Source organism: Otolemur garnettii, unplaced genomic scaffold (genome assembly GCF_000181295.1).
Source record: "Otolemur garnettii isolate 467f Iridium unplaced genomic scaffold, OtoGar3 scaffold00135, whole genome shotgun sequence".
Lineage (NCBI taxonomy): Eukaryota > Metazoa > Chordata > Mammalia > Primates > Galagidae > Otolemur > Otolemur garnettii.
Genome location: NW_003852530.1, coordinates 3,879,715 through 3,896,183, shown reverse-complemented (window position 1 = coordinate 3,896,183; position 16,469 = coordinate 3,879,715). Strand labels below are relative to the sequence as shown.

Here is a 16,469-nt window from a genome sequence, read left to right as displayed (position 1 = left end):
CCTGCTGCCAGACTGCTGGGGTGGTCCCTGCACCATCACCATGGACTGTATCAGGAGACGGGCTCAGTCTCCCCTGCTGCCAGACTGCTGGGGTGGTCCCTGCACCATCACCATGGGCTGTATCAGGAGACGGGCTCAGTCTCCCCTGCTGCCAGACTGCTGGGGTGGTCCCTGCACCATCACCATGGTCCTGAATATAATTTTCCTCACCTTGCTTTAAAAAAAAAATCTCGTGTAAATATGATAACATCTACTTATAAAAATTGCCCCTCCCCCACAATAATTAGGCTGCTGCTGGTCATGGGGAAGCCTCTGAAATATTAACTTTATGGACGTAATCTGTTCCAGAATTAGGTTAACAAATCATCTAACCAAGAAACACTAGCTCATGATCAGACAGCTGCTGTGAAGTTCTGCACTGGGAATCATGCCCTCCGCTAATGTGCTGATGGCACACACGTGGTTTGTTGTCTGGTTAAATTCACGTCCATCTGTTAGAATGGAACGATTCTTGCCCCAGAGCTGCTGAAAGCCGTGACACAGGACAGTTGCCCAGTAGGGTTTGTAAGGAGGTTAGACGGTTGCTGAAGTGATGGGGGCTCCCGCCTGACATCAGCAGTCTCAGTACTACTATAGGGACCCCGTGCACTTACCCTGTTTATTCTAGCGACTCCTTGCCTTGAGGGAGTATTCAATGGGAACACAAGCAACGTCTACAATGTCACATAAAAATAAATAAGAGTAACAGCAGAAAATGTTAGCACAAGGAAAGAAACCTCAAAAAAATAAAAAAGAGTGACTCAGGGCTGACGACCAAATGAGAATGACCTTTCCTCATCACAGAACGTGTCTATGCTGGGGCGACAAAAAGGTGTGAGAATCTAGTTCTCGACCTGGGAAAGTTCATGTTCTAAGAAGGAAGAATGTGTTGTAAACAAGGAACACGACCACAGGCACGCTGAGCTTTACTGGGCTTTGCAGATAACGCGTTTTACAAGCCGGAGCTTCCTGGCAACTCTGCACTGAACAAGTGTCTTGGTGCCTGTCACTAATAGCACGTGCTCACTCTGGTGCGTGTCACGTTCTGGTCACTCTCGTGATATTTCAAACTTTTTCACTGTTCTATGTATTACGGTGATCTTTGATGCTACCACTGTGATTGTTCTGGGGTGCCACAAACTGCACCCACAGAAGACAGGGACCGCTCCTCTGACTGGCCACCCCGTATCTACCCCTTCTCCTGGGCCTCCCTATTTCCCAAGACACAACAATATTGAAATTAATAACTACAGAGACCTGTAAGTGTTCAAGTAAAAGGAACTGTGGCAGATTTTTCACTTTAGATAAAAAGCCAGCACCGATGGAAATCAGTAAGAAAGGTATGTCAGAAGCTGAGATGGCTGAAAGCGCGGCCTCTCACACCAGCCACCCGTGTTGTGAACGCAAAGGAAAAGTTCTTGAAGGAAATTAAACGTGCTGACCCAGCACACACACGGCAAGCAAGCACAACACGCTGACTAGAAGGGCCTGACCCAGCACACACACGGCAAGCAAGCACAACACGCTGACTAGAAGGGCCTGACTACGAGAGCAAACCAGCCGCACCTTCCCCGACGTCGATGCCTGCTCCAGGGCCAGGCCTGCCTCTCTTCAGCCCATGAAGGCTGAGAGGTGAAGCAGCAGGAATTGGAAGCTGCAGAGGTCACTGCGAGGGGCTGAGGTAGAAGCAGCCTCTACAACCAGCAAATGCTGGAGGAGAAGCCGCAGTGAGTGACGCAGCAGATGGAGCTAAGCTCACTGGTGATAGCGGCCACACTAAACAACAGATTTTCAGTGTTGCCACAACAGCCTCACATTGGAAGAAGATGGCATCTAGGATGACCACGGCTGGAGAGACGTCAGTGAGAGGCCTCCAAGGACAGGCTTTCTGTGAGGTGTTCACGCAGCTGGTGACTTCGATTCAAAGCTGATTTTTACCATTTCAAAAATCCGAGGGCCCTTAGGAATTACGTATGGTGGCTCACACCTGTAATCCCAGCACCCTGGGAGGCTGAGGCAGGTGGACTGATTGAGCTCAGGAGTTTGAGAGCAGCCTAAGCGAGAATGGGCCCAGTCTCTAAAAAAACTAGCTGGGTGTGGTGGTGGGCTCCGGGAGGCTGAGGCTTGAGCCCAGGAATTTGAGGTTGCTGTGAGCTATGATGATGCCATAGCACTCTTTTGGGGGTGACAAAGTGAGACTCTGTCTCAAAAAAAAAAAAGTTATGTTAAATCTACTCTACCTGTGTCCATAAATGGAGACATGGAGCCTGGATGACAGCATATCTGTTTGCTTACAGATTCTTCCATTGGGACTTACTGCTCAGAAAAAAAAGATTCCTTTCAAAAAACTCCTGCTCACTGACAACACCGATGGAGGTGTGTAAGGAGATCAGTGTGTCCTCATGTGTGCCATCACCCAACATCCATTCTGAATGGATCCAGGAGTCATTCTGACTCCAAGTCTTATTATCTGAGAAATACATGTTATGAGCTACAGCTGCCATGACAGTAACTCCTCTGATGGAACAAACTGGAAACCTTCTAGAAAGACTCCTTCTTCTAGAGGTGATTTGTGGGAAGATGTCAAAATATCAGCACCAAAAGGGTTTGGGAGAAGTTGATGCCAACCCTCGTGGATGACCTTGAGGGGTTCAAGAGGTCAGTGGAGGAGGAACTGCAGCCTGGGTGGAGACAGCGAGAGGAGGAAGGCAGAGGGGAGCCTAAGTCTCAGGACTGCTGCAGTCTCATGACCGGACGTGAACCCGGTGGGGCTGCTTCTCTACGTGAGCACAGAAAGCGCTTTCTTGAGATGGAATCTGCTTCTGGCAAAGATGCCGTTGAACACTGTCCAAACGATAACAAAGGATTGAGGATGTTACGGAAATGTGGCTGGTAGAGCAGTGGCAGGGTTTCAGAGGATTCACTCCAGTTTTGGAAGAAACCATGAGTGAAATGCCCTCAAACGGCACTTCATGCTGCAGGAAAACTTCCGTGAAAGGAAGAACCTCCAGGAACTGCCTGTGCTCTGCTCCAGCCAGGCCAGGAAGGGAGCCGGCAGAGGAGACCCTCTCCTACATTGTGACTGAGAGCCAGACAGCCTCCCCGATGCCTGAGCAGAACAGTGCCCCAACGAACTTCGCTGTGTCTTATTCTAAGGAATGGCCACAGCCACTCCAATCTTCAGCAGCCACTACCTTGATCACTTGGCAGCCAGCAACATCAAGGTAACACCCTCCACAAGCAAAAGACTATGACTTGCAGAAGGCCCAAATACTCAGTAATATTTTTAGCAAAAAGTATTTTTTGACACCTGTAACTATGGTTTATTATTGCTAAAGTATTTTAAAATTAATGCAATTTTTTTAAAAGACATATGCTATTATTACACACTTAACAGATCACAGTATAGTATAAACATTAACTTTTACCTGCCCTGGGAAACCAAGAAATTTGTACAACATGCTTTACTGGGGTCACCTGGACCAAACCCAAGTGTCTCCGAGACGTGCCCGTCTTCCAGGATGCACTGGCATCAAATGAAGAAATGAGCAGCTTTTTGCTTTGACTATTAAACGAGCTTTCCTCCCTGGATTCTGTGCTGCTAACTGGGTTTCTTCTTTCTCCAATCTATTTCCTCATTCATTCATTATTCAAAAATACCTATTGACTAGGCTGGGTGCAAAGTGCAGGGATCTCAGCACTCTGGGAAGCTGAGGTAGGTGGATTATTGAGTTCAGTAGTTTGAAACCAGCCTAAGTAGTTCCAGGGAGGCTTAGAAGGCTTGGGAGGCTTAGGCAGAAAAATAGCTTGAGCCCATGAGTTTGAGGTTGTTGTGAGCTATGATGCCATGACACTCTACCCAGGGCAACAGAGTTAAGACTCTTATGCATATACTTAGGAACAGAAGGTAAGATGACATAGTGACTCTGTTTAACTTAGGAACTGTTAGACCAGGGGTCCTCAAATTTTTAAAACAGGGGGCCAGTTCACTGTCCCTCAGACTACTGGAGGGCCGGACTGCAGGCCCCAAAACGAGTCGGCTACTAAGCAGGACAGGCAGCGGTGGCAAAAACACCCGGGGGGCTGGATAAATGTCCTAGGTGGGCTGCATGTGGCCTGCAGGCTGTAGTTCAAGGATGCCTGTGCTGGACTGTGCTCCAGTGCAGTTAGTTGTACCATTTTAAATCCCTGCCAGTAGTGTTGAAGGACTCCAGTTTCCCCAGATCTTTGTTGGTGTTTATTATTTAGCCAGCCCTACCAGTGGGCATGAAGTGGCATCTCCTTGTGATTTGATTTGCATTTCTCTGATAGCTAATGATAGTGAATGTCTTTAGTTATTGGCCATCTGTATTTTGACTTTGGAGATATGTGTATTCAAGTCCATTGCCTGTTTTAAAATCTGGCTTTTTTATTGAGTTCTAATAGTTCTTTATACATTCTAGGTATAAGTCCCTTATCAGATATATGAATTGTATTAATAAAAATCTCTCATTTTAACTGTCTTTTCACCTTCTTGATGGTGTACTTTGAAACACAAAAATTTCTAATTTTGATTAAGACCCAATTATCTATTTTTTTCTTTAATCATTATACTTTCAGTACTATATCCAAGAAGACTTGGCCTATACCAAGGCCGTGAAGATTTGGTGATCTGTTTTCTTTTAAAAGCTCTGTAGCTTTAGAGTCAGGTCTCCAGTCCATCATGAGGGAGGCTGGTGCACGGTGTGAGGAAGGGTGAGGGGTCAGTCTACTGTCACTCCTCTGCATGCAAATATTCGTTTGTTCTCAGACCACTTCTGAAAAGACTATTCTCCATTTAATTGTCTGCTGAAAATCAATTAACTCTAAGAGGTCATTTCTATTCCACTGATCTGTAGATCTACCTTTATGCAACATCACAGCCTTATTGTACTTGTGTAGCAAATTCTAGACTTATGAATTTTGAGTCTTCCAACTTTATTCTTTTTCAAAGTTGTTTTAGCTTTTCTGAGTCCTGAGTTTCCACATAAATTTTAGGAGAACCTTGTCAATTTCTGTGAAAAGTCCACCTGGGAACTTCCAGTAGCTACCTGGGATTCTGAGAGGGACATGCTGAATCTGCAGGTCAGTCTGAGCAGCTCTGCCTTTTAAAAACACTGTCTTCTAATTTGAGAATGTGGTACAGGTTTTTCTCTTCTTTTGTTAAATTTATTCCTTAAGTAGAATTCTCTCCTTTTTTTGTGTTTGCTCATTGTTACTATATAGAAATATAATTTTTGTGCATTTATCTTGTATCTTGCAATCTTGAGTTGGTTCTGATAGTTTTTTAGTGAATTTTATATGCAAGATAATGTCATCTACAAATAGAGACAATTTTATCTCTTCCTTTCTATTTTGAATGTCTTATGTTATTTTCCAAAGGTCCCTAACTAGACCCTCTAGTCAGATGTTGAGTCCAGTAGAGAGAGGCCAGCCTGGTCTTGCTCCTGACGCTGGAGGGGAAGCTCCCAGCCTTTCAGCATTACAGACCATTCAGCTGTGGGTTTCGGAACATGTCCTGTAGGAGGCTAACGTTCCCTTCTTGGCTGTTTTTACTTTTTACACATCCTTATGAAGGGGTATTGAATTTGGTCAAATGCTTTTTTGGTGTTATTTGAGATGATAGTGTGGTTTTTGTCCTTTGATGTAGAGGGCTCACCTGGACTATTTGTATTTCAACTTAAATGTGGGTCATTACAAAGGTTTTGAGATCATACAAAAATCAAGCAACACAAAATCCGCACAGACATAAACAAATGAAGCCCTCCCAACAACACCGATAAGCTGAGCAAGGTGAAACTTGCATGAGTGAACCAGAGAGGACGCTGTTGACTGTACTTTTTAGAAGTAAAATAATGGACCACAACACAGTCTCAAACTTTTGCATGACCTACATAAGTAAGGAATTGATGTTAAAGTTTTCCAAACATATATTTTGCATCTTTTGCAGTACTGATATGGTGAACGAGAATTTAAACAAATTTCCCCCAAATTTCTTTTGCATTCCTGGCATACAAATGACTTGTTCATGGTGTGTCATACTTTTAATGTGCTGCTGAATTTTGAGACAGTCTTACTCTGTCATCCTAGAAGAGTACCATAGTGTCATCACAGTTCACAGCAACCTCAAACTTCTGGACTCAAGTGATCCTCTTGCCTCAGCCTCCCACAAAGCTGGGACTATAGGCGAGTACCTGGGACTACAGGTATCTGCCAGGATGCCCAGTTAGATTTTCTATTTTTTGTAGAGACAGGTTCTCACTCTTGCTCAAGCTGGTCTCTAACTTGTGAGCTCAAGCAATCCATGCACTTTGGCCTTCTAGAGTGCTGGGATTACAGCTGTGAGCCACAGAGTTCAGCCTTGGATTCTCTTTCTTAATACTAAGATTTTTGCTTCCATATATGTAAGTGGGATTATTCTCTAATGCAGTGTTTTTCACCCCTCTTTTTTTTTAACCTTACAGCACATTTGCATCTATAGTTAAATTTCTGTAGCCCACAAATTATACTGATCAAATAAAAAAGTTAAAAAATAATACACTTACTGTGCTTTGAACTTCTTTTGAAAATAATTTAATTAATGATCTTTAAAATTTTTTCTAGCATACCTAAGATTCTCTCACCTTGGCACACCAGTTGAAAATCATTCTCTAGAGCTTCGGTTTTTAATATTATTTGGATTATGTACCATTTATTCTCATTATTCAGATACCTTATTTGCAATCTTGCCTACTCTTTATGACGACAAAATCAAACCTGCAGCTCTTCTGCAATTATCTGCACACATGCACAGCAGTGAAGTACTCAAGTTGCTCCATGTGTAGTTCTCAGCTGTGGGCAGCTGCTTGTTTAGGTCTCGTACAAAGAGGACCAGAGGGCGACAGGAGGCGTCAGCCCAGCAGAGCACGAGCAGCTCCAGCTCCAGCTCCAGCTCCAGCTCCAGCTCCAAGGGGTTTGAATTCCAACTCTGGCATCATTAGTGGGGCAAGCTCAGGCAAGTCACTAACATTCTGAACCTCACTTTCTCTTTTGCAAAATATAAAGACCAGAAGCTACCAGGATGAATTTTTAGGACCTAAGATTTTAATCCGTGTGGTATATCTGTACATATGCGCATATTTCCTGTAGGAGTGATGGGTCAGCATTTGCTAATTTAGTGTTCTCAGCTACTGTATTCAAGGAAACTGCTGTGAACAGGGAGAACTGTGGTTTTTGTAGCAGTGTTGTGCTTGCTTCATAAAAATATTATGGAGGGTTTTTTCTTCTTCTGTGTTCTAGAATGGCTCAAACAGAATTGGAGTATTTTGGTTAACAGTTTGATAAAATTCCTCCATAAAGTCACTGGGGATTGGACACGGTGAGTCATGCTGTAATCCTAGCATTTTAGGAGGCTGAGGTAGAGGACAGCTTGACTCCAGGATTAAGACCAGCCAGGGCACCACAGCAAGACCCTGTCTCTACAAAAACTTTAAAAAATTAGCCAGGTGGACCGACGTGTACCTATAGTCCTAGCTGCTTGAGAACCAGGAGGAACCCGTGAGCTTGGGAGCTGGGGGGTACAGTGAGCTATGAACACTCCAGTCTGGAAGACAGGGCACATATATACGTATTAATGGGGCCTGGTAATCGCAGGGGTGGGGGATAGGTGATTCTTCATAACATCTTCCCCATCACATCTTCAGATACTGAGGCCAGTTTTGATTGTTTCTGTTTTTAGAAAATCATCCATTTTATTCAAGACCTCTAATTTGTACAGAATCAAACAAAATAGTCTCGTATGGTTCTTTCCTATATCGTAGTCTTTGTAGTTACTCCTGTTATCACACTTTATGATCTCCGCAACTATTTGTTTATTTCTTATTTTGAGTATTTGAACTTTCTACTTTTGCCTATCTTTTTATGTACAAGGTGAAGCAACAGTTCTAGCTTTTACCTACCCTTTCCATTCATCAGTCATTTCCCCACTTTCTACTTTATTAATTTCTCCCTTTACCTTTATCCCTCCTTTTTTTTGGGTTAGATTTTGTTTACTTTCCAATTCCGTAAGTAATTCATTGGTTTATTCATTCTTGTTTCATAATATGGTAAAGCTATAAATGTGTAAATCATATCCTTTTACCTAAGTATTTTGTAGGCATCATTCAGTCTTTGTTAAATGCTACTGCAGAAAACTTGAAAGCCACATTGACCTCTGTCTCCCTATATAGGCAACTTGATCATTTTGTCTGGAATGTCCAAATGTTTCTTTATATTTAGGTCCAGAACTATATCCTTCTAATGATTTTTCCAGCTCAATTTTTCTTGGGACCCACTTTGTACTTTCAATTTGCAGATGGAATTTTTCTTTTATTTTTAGAAAGTCTTCTTCAATTATGTCTTTTTTTTTAATTACAGTAAGTCAATCAACTCTGTGAATTTTTTTTCTTTTTTTTATTGTTGGGGATTCATTGAGGGTACAAGAAACCAGGTTACACTGATTGCATTTGTTAGCTAAAGTCCCTCTCTTACAATTGTGCCTTGCCCCCAGAAGCTATGTCACACACCGAGACCCCTCCCCTCCCTCCTTCCCTCTCTCTGCTCTTCCTTTCCCCATCTCCCTCCCTCCTCCTCTCTCTGCTTTCTCCTTCCCCCAAACCCCATTGTGTCATTAATTGTCCTCATATCAAAACTGAGTACATAGAATTCTTGCTTCTCCATTCTTGTGATGCTTTGTTAAGAATAATGTGCTCTACTTCTATCCAGGTTAATGCAAAGCCTCTAAAGTCTCTATTTTTTAATGGCTGAATAGTATTCCATGGTGTACATATACCACAGCTTGTTAAATCCATTTCTGGGTTGGGGGGCATTTAGGCTGTTTCCACATTTTGGCAATTGTAAATTGAGCTGTGATAAATAGTCTAGTCCAAGTGTCCTTATGGTAAAAGGATTTTTTTCCTTCTGGGTAGATGCCCAGTAATGGGATTGCAGGATCAAATAGGAAGTTTAGGCTGAGTTCTTTCAGGGTTCTCCATACTTCCTTCCAAAAAGGTTGTTATTAGTTTGTAGTCCCACCAGCAGTGTATAAGTGTTCCCTTCTCTCCACATTCACACCAGCATCTGCAGTTTTGAGATTTTGTGATGTGGGCCAATCTCACTGGGGTTAGATGGTATCTCCAGGTGGTTTTGACTTGCATTTCTTTAATAATTAGGGATGATGAGCACTTTTTCATTCTTCAACTGTATCTTTAAACATATATACATTTTTTTCCTGTGTCACTGTTTTGGTTCTCTTCTCTGGGGATGTAAATCACACACGTTTGCTGCTCTTTTTCAGCTGTCATCTTCTTTTGATACTTTACCTTTTCTAATTTCACTTACTTTTATCAATGCTGTCCAACACTTCTCTACGGAGTTGAAGATTCTGGTCTCCTGTATGATGCATCCAGCACGCTCATAATTTCTATTATGCCTCTATCTTATAATTCTATTTCTTGCCTAAGTTCTTTCAGTTCATGTTTAATTTCCTTTTGCTATCTTTGGACATCCCCTGAAAGAAGTATGTACATTCTCACATCTCTGCTCTGAATTCATCTTCCACAATGGCAAATGATTCATTTATTTTTTTTTTTGGTCACAATCTTCACATTTCTGTAAAATCTGTCTGGTAACTATTCCTCATCGACCATTTGTTCTTGTTTTCTCTCTTCCCTTTTCTCCTGTAGTACTCTGCAGATCTTGTGCTGGTTCCTTCCTCTTTATCTCTGACTGCAGTAAGTTCTTTCCATAATAACTATTTGCAGAAGTTCATGTGGGGGAGGCCAGGGACATAACTCAGATCAGCAAGAATTTTCATCATATAAGGTCTAAGAGTGAATTTTCAGTCTTTTCCTCACTGTAGTTCACAGAGACGGGCAATATTAAGATTGTTCACATGCAAGTGGCTTCCCCTTCCTCCTGTCCTCTCACGCTGCACTTCCTACAGATACGTGCTGTCTCTGGCATTCCCCCCTTCCTCCTGTCTCACTCAGACCCACGTCTGTGGTCCTCATCAGGGGACTGCTGGTTTCATGCCTCAGGGTTCACCAGTAATGCAGAACTATGCTTTGGGAGCTTCCCCTGAAACTCACACCTTTGAGAATCCTCGAGTTTCACTGAATTCAGGAGCCCTCCAGATTACAGACTCCTCAGTTTCACCAAAGCCGGACTCTATTTCTTACTTTAATTGCTCTGATGTAATTTCAAGAAAAGGAGGAAGTGACTTCCTTATATTGCCGTTTTAAAATGAGAAGTTAAGTAAACAATTTCAGAAACTTAAATACTGTTAGAAACAATCTACCTAAAACTGGGAACATGGAAAGTGTAAAATAATTAAGAGTATAAAAACTTCAAAAATATAAAATTATATAACCATTCTTCTTTGCATAATAGCAATAAAAGTTACTTCACAACATATTTGTGAAAATATGGAAAAAGGGCCAAGCATGGTGCCTCATGGCTGTAATCCTAGCACTCTGAGAGGCTGAGGTGTGTAGATCACCTGAGTTCAGGCATTCTAGACCAGCCTGAGCAAAAGTGAGACCCCGTCTCTACTAAAAAAAGAAAAACTAGCCAGGTGTCGTGGTGGATGCCTGTAGTCCCAGCTACTTGGGAGGCTGAGGCACATGAACCCAAGAGTTTGAGGTTGATGTGAGCTGTGATGCCATAGCACTGTGTCCAGGGCAACAGAGTGAGACTTGTCTCAAAAAGAAGGAAAAAAAAAAAAGGAAAATATGAAAAAAGCATATGATGAAATATCAGATAAAGCAGGTTCCAAAAATGATATTAGGGTCATAAATAAGTAAAATATAGGCTCAGCACCTGTAGCTCAGCAGCTGGGGTGCTAGCCACATACACCAAAGATGGCGGGTTTGAACCCCGCCCAGGCCTGCCAAACAACAGTGACAATTACAACCAAAAAATAGCTGGCCACTGTGGTGGGCACCTATAATCCCAGCTACTAGGGAGGCTGAGGCAAGAGAATAGCTTAAGCCCTAGAGTTGAGGTTGCTGTGAGTTATGATGCCACTGCACTCTACTGAGGATGACATAGTGAGACTCTGTCTCAAAAAAAAAAATCTGTTATTGCAAACGTGGTATATGCATACCATGGAGTACTACGTAGACTTTATATCTTTTGTGTTTACCTGGGTGGAGCTGAAACACATTCTTCTTAATAAAGTATCTCAAGAACAGAAAACCAAGTATCCAGTGTACGCAATACTAATATGAAACCAATACATAAACAACTACACATCTATAGGAAGGAAAAACACAAGTATAGTCCAGCAAGGGGAGGGGAAGGGTAAGAGGAGGGGAGGATGGATGACTGGCGGGGTCTCACCTAACGTGTACAACGTGAGGGTGTTCAGCAAGCCCCCTGGGTGAAGGGCTCAGCCACAACTTGAACTTTACCTTAGAAACACAAACAATGTAACCTAAACATGTGAACCCTCATATCAATCTGAAATAAAAAAAATTGTCACAGTATAGTTTAGATAATAAAACAGCACAATACGTGTTCAAAAGCAGAAAGAAGGAAGACCATATAGATTTTTACTATAGCACCCACTAAACACAGATCGTAAAAAATGCACTGATAGGCTCTCCCTTTGCCAGCACTAACTATGTCCTATCCCTGAAGGCAAGTTCCAAAAGTTGCATCCTTCTGCTCTAGTTGCCATCCAGATCTCCCAACAGCCAGGTGCCTCCCTCTCTGCCTGCCCCGCCCTCTCAGCCTCAGAGGCTGACGCTACTGCAGATAGATAGAAGTGGCTCAGTGCTGATCAGGCCAGGCCCCAGGAGGGCAGCGTGGCAAGTGGGAACACTGGCTTTGCCCTTTTAGTTTTTGTTTATAATAAAGAGCAACAACAACAACAAAAAAAAGCAGGTTGTGTTAAAGGACAGTTGAAACTGGGCTCAGGAGATGCCCAGATTAAATACAGTATGTATGAAATGCACCCAAAATGGTTCCAATCACATAGAAGGCAGTAAAAAAAGAGCATTTTAAAACATCTCCAATACTTTCAATTTCCTAGCAAGGGAAATATAACGTAATGGTTAAGACAATGGGAACAGAACTTTTTAATTTAAAAACCAAGCTGAAGAAGGATACTATACCCAGATTTTCTGAGATCATTTAAAAATAATATCCTTTATCTTCCCAGCTGTTGCTGTAGGGTTCCCACTTTTCATATACTAACACTACAACAAACATTTAAAACATCATTCTCAATGCAAAAACTCAATGTATGACTTGCCTCCTTCATAAGCAGTATTTCTACTTTGTAAGTAATTATAGCTAATTCAAAGTATTAAAAATTGATTCAGGCTTGGCACCTGAGGCTCAGTGGCCATATACACTGGGGCTGGTGGGTTCGAACCCAGCCTAGGCCTGCCAAAAATGACAACTACAAAAATATAGTTGGGTGTTGTGGCAGGCTCCTGTAGTCCCAGGTACTTTGGAGGCTGAGGCAAGAGAATCACTTAAGCCCAAGAGTTTGAGCTTGCTGTGAGCTGTGACACCACAGTACTCTAACACAGTGAGACTCTGTCTCAAAAAAAAAATTAATTTCAAGCATTTTCATCAGCATAATTTTGATGAGAATAAAGTATAACCTGTAAGTACAAAATGTAAGTAGATTTATCATTCTTAAATAATCCTCTAATATAAAAATAGTATAAACTATAGCAGTAAATTTATGAAGGCAGGGAGGGGGAGAGTGGAGGATGGAGGGGGATGGGTGTGCTCCCACCTAAGGGCACAATGGAAGGGTACGCAGCACATCTCCTGGGTGCAGGACACAAGTACAACAGGGACCCTGACAAGCACAAACATTGTAACATAATCATTTGTGCCCTCATATGAATCTGAAATTAGAAATAAAAAAGCAAAAATAAATCTCCATTCAAACTAACAAAAAAAAAATTAGGAAGGCATATAAATTGCAAAAAAGTTTTTCCTTTGGCTTGGTTATTTATTTATTTTTGAGACAGAGTCTTACTCAGTTGCCCTTGGTACAGTGCCATGGCACTATAGCTCATAGCCACCTCAAACTCGGAGACTCAAGTGATCCTCTTGCCTCAGCTTCCAGAGTAGCTGGGACCACAGGCGCTGACCACAACCCCCAGCTACTTTTAGAGACAGGGTCTCACCCTTGCTCAGGCTCACCTTGACCTCCTGAGCTCAAGCAATTCACTCGCCTTGGCCTCCCAGAGTGATGAGATGACAGGCAGGAGCCGCTGTGCCCAGCCTAATGGTTATAATTTTTGTTCACTGACAGAAAATGTATATACATTTTGAAGTTCAGATTAATAAAAATTAAACAATTTAAACTTTAGCACCTGATTGTACCACTCACATTTGTAGTGGACAGTGCAGACAGGAGACACTTCCTTCTTGACAGAATTCTACCGGACCATGCTGATGTGGAAAATTTAAGTTAAAAAGTGAACCAGATGCCTAGGCAGAGGCATTGTCAGGTTTGAGAGACAGTTACAACACTGGAGGATTCCTCCTGGGATATAGAAAATAAAAAAAATACACTACGAGCTATTGCTGGAATAAAGAAAAAAATACAATACAACTCTCGTCCTAATTGTGAGTTTCGGGAGGCAGGCGTGGTGGTGGGTGGGGAGAGATCTGTTAGAGGACGCGCCTGTTTCACAGCTTCCCAGATGGCATCTCGCACACAGACAGAAATTGGCCTCCCTCTCTCGCTCGTCCAACACACTCCTGAAACAATCACATCCACACATCTTTGGGACGGCGACATGAGAACATCCACTCCCAACACAGACGGAACTAACTTGAGCCTTCAGGTCCTTAAGTCCAGCTCCCTTTATTCCCTGTCTCCACTTGGGATGCTTTGAAAGTGTTTCACAATCCAGCCAAAGCTGAACTCAAGATTTCTTGCCTTGCCTCCAGGATAATAAAGAATTTGGCTGGCCTCTGTCTACTTCCTGCGAGGTAACCTCTAAGATCTAGGAATAAAGAACTTGGCTGCTCTGTCCCCAGTTCCTGGAAGGCAGCCTCTAGCTCCCTGGAACGTCTGAGTGGTAAGAGTATCATTATTCACACTGGGCTCCTGAGGCCACATCTGACTGTGTGTGCTAACAGGTGACAGGGTGAGCTGGAGATGACTTGGGATCTTAGCTGGGCATCCGGGACACCAACTCCGTGCCTAGAGGGTTGGGACTTTGAGCCGTGTGATGTCAGCCCCACCTCTGGGGAGCAGACGGGCTAGAGACTGAGTTTAACCTCGGGCCAATAATTCAATCCATGCCTGCATAGTGAAACCCCAGTGAAAACTGGGCACTGGAGCTCAAGTGACCTCCCTTGGTTGGCAACAGCCCACAAGCTGCCACAACCAATGTGCCAGGAGGATAACGGCCCTGACTCCACAGGGAAAGGGCAATGAAAACTCCTCATCTGGAACCATCTTAAACTTTGTCCAACGTGTTAAGCCTCTGCTATAATAAAACTAGAATCATTTGCAGAGCACTTTTCTGAGCTCTGTGGATTGTCCTACTGAATTACGGAACCTGAATGTGCAGTAAGAACTTCAGAATTTGCAGCCAGCTGGTCAGAAGTGAGGGTTGTCTGGGGAACCCCTAAACTTGCAACTGGTATGTGAAGTGAGGGCATTCTTGGAGAGGACTGTGCCGTCAACCCAGGGAATCTGGCCTCACTCTGCAGAGCTGGTGTGAGGAGTCACTGAACCCTCCAGCAGCCCAGCCACATGTTCACTGTCACAGGAAACGGCTTGTCCATCCATCCAGCCACTGAACGGGACAAAGAAGGTCGCCACTGACGATCCTTCCCCCCTCCCCTCAAGGGCCTTCCACATGATGAGTCAGTGAACTCATCCAAGTCCACATCCTAAGAAGCCAACTCTGTTCCCGTCTCTCCCACTCTGGTGCAGCCCACAGAGCCCTGCGTGGCCCACCTTCCCCTCTCGGACCGTGCTTGTCATCACTCATGCCTGGCCGCGCGTGGGCTTCCCAACCTTATCTCAGTCTTAGTCTTTCCACTGGCTGCTCCCTCTGCTCAGAACGCTCTCCCAGGGCTCAGCTAGCTCCTCTTGTCATCAAGGCTCTACTACCTGTCTTGTCCTCAGAACACCCTGCCCACCTGCCCAGTTGCAGATAGCCTTCTGGTGACTGTCTCTTCACCCTCATGGATTTTCACCGCAGTACTTATTTTCATTTTGGTTCTGACATTTTCCTCTCGGAATTAAGCTCCACACTGTATTTCATGCTGTATTCCCACAGCCATGAACAGTGTTTGGCGCGAATCATCTTTATTTATTGGATTTCTGAACTGGATGCTCTGATGTTACTGAATCCACTCAGCAGTTTCTCTGCTGGATTATCTCAGCAGTTTCCTTGGACTTTAGTTCTGCCCTCCTCAAATCCCTTCTCCACACCACAGCCTGAGCCATCGTTCTAAAACACTAATAGGATGACAGCCCTGGCTCCTTAGAAACGAGGCTCACTACCATATTCCAAGAGAGCTCTGTCTCTGAGGCCCTTTATCACGTGGTCTCTGCACACCATGCACCTCTATCTCCTCTCCCCCCACTTCTCTGGCCCTGCCCATCTCCTGCCAGCACCCCAGGATCTCCTGCCTCTCCAACTTCCTGTGTCTTTCCCTGCCCTAGGACACGCACCTGCCCAGTCTGCCTGGTTAACTCTTTACCCATCCTTTGACTCTCCCCAACCACTGCTTCCCCTAGAAAACCTTGCCTATCTTCCAAAATTGGTTAGGCTACCCTCTTGTGCACTCCCACCACACCCTCCGTCTTGCCCCCTCACAGCACTGATTGGGACGCCATACGATTGTCTGATACTTGCCTGTAGTCTTCTCTAGAGTGTAAGCTCCTTGGGGGCAGGGCCTTGTCTTACCCAGGGACATTACTGCCCCCGAGCACAGTGCCTGTGGGCATACTACAGGTATTCACTATGTATTTACTGAATTCATTATACTGGAAAATCTGCCAGAAAATTCAGAAGTCTTTGTTATTCCTTCCACATTCTCCACAGCGTATGTTTATGTTTATTTATTTATTGGAGATAAGGTTTCACTCTGTTGCCTGGGTTAGAGAGTGTAGTGAGTACAGCGGCATCATCACAGCTCACTGCAGCCCCACGCTTTGGGGCTACAGTGATAGTCCCACCTCAGCTGCCTGAGTAGCTGGGACTTCAGATGCTATTCGTATGAATTCCATCTGTCATCCAAAGTAATCTCCTTCGCAGACTCATTCCAATCATAGGACCAAAGCTCAAAATGTCTTAGAAAACTTCCTTTGGCAAATGCCTTTGATTCTGAATAGATTCCTTTGAATATTCTCCTAGCTGATAAATCTTTGGCTTTAAAGCTGTTTACCTTTGCAAGCA

The 16,469-nt window shown here is 43.7% G+C and overlaps 1 protein-coding gene across 2 annotated transcripts in view; it reads right to left on the bottom strand.

The window, feature by feature from the left end:
- DPY19L3 (dpy-19 like C-mannosyltransferase 3) overlaps nucleotides 1-16,469 on the bottom strand; it is a 91,289-nt gene that overhangs the window by 68,805 nt on the left and 6,015 nt on the right. The gene's annotated exons all lie outside the window — the stretch shown is intronic.